Source organism: Gasterosteus aculeatus, chromosome 11 (assembly GCF_964276395.1).
Source record: "Gasterosteus aculeatus chromosome 11, fGasAcu3.hap1.1, whole genome shotgun sequence".
In the NCBI taxonomy this organism is placed as follows: Eukaryota; Metazoa; Chordata; class Actinopteri; order Perciformes; family Gasterosteidae; genus Gasterosteus; species Gasterosteus aculeatus.
The window spans coordinates 4295275-4295962 of record NC_135699.1 but is presented as its reverse complement, the minus strand read 5'-3'; positions in this window follow the sequence as shown (position 1 = coordinate 4295962).

Genomic DNA, 688 nt, shown 5'->3' with positions numbered 1-688 from the left:
CACGTCTGTCTTTATCGTCGGCTCATACGGATGCTGGTTGTAAAAGTTGTCGAGTCAGTTTCAAAGTGCAAACTTTGCCGCCTCACACCGAAGATGTGTTGAAGTGATGTATTTTCACCAGCAGAAGGCAGTGGAGTTCCCCCCCCCCCCCCCCCCCCCCCCCCCCTATAGACAAAGATACACAATCCGCATGCAACAAGTCCAAACCGGTTTCCACAAATAAGACTTCTTTAAAAGTATACTGGTGACTAGATTTACTGTAGCAGTGACTAAAAGCTACTTTTCTCCAGTCTTCTGCTTGATATTGAATTATTGTAGGACTAGTTAGTTAGAACTAGTAGTTCAATGTCAACATTAATAGCAAAGTGAACATTAATTTGAAAGTGGCGCAATTGTTTCACGCCTTAGGACTCATTTGGCAGTAGAGCTAAATGTACTTATTTAATAAAGGCTTCTGCGCTGTTATTTTAGTAAAATGCCATTTTTTCCTTGTTAAGAGGCATTTTCTGGTTACTTTAACTGAAGGAAAGGCTTCAAAATTGTCCTTACTTGTATGGACTTGGGAAACAGTCTTTGGATCTAACAAACTGCTGCTTGTCAGAGTTTATAATCATTTTTTGTTAAATGTGTACAATCCTCTCACATTTTTTGTATTAAAAAATGTATTTATCTCGGCTACTGGGTATTA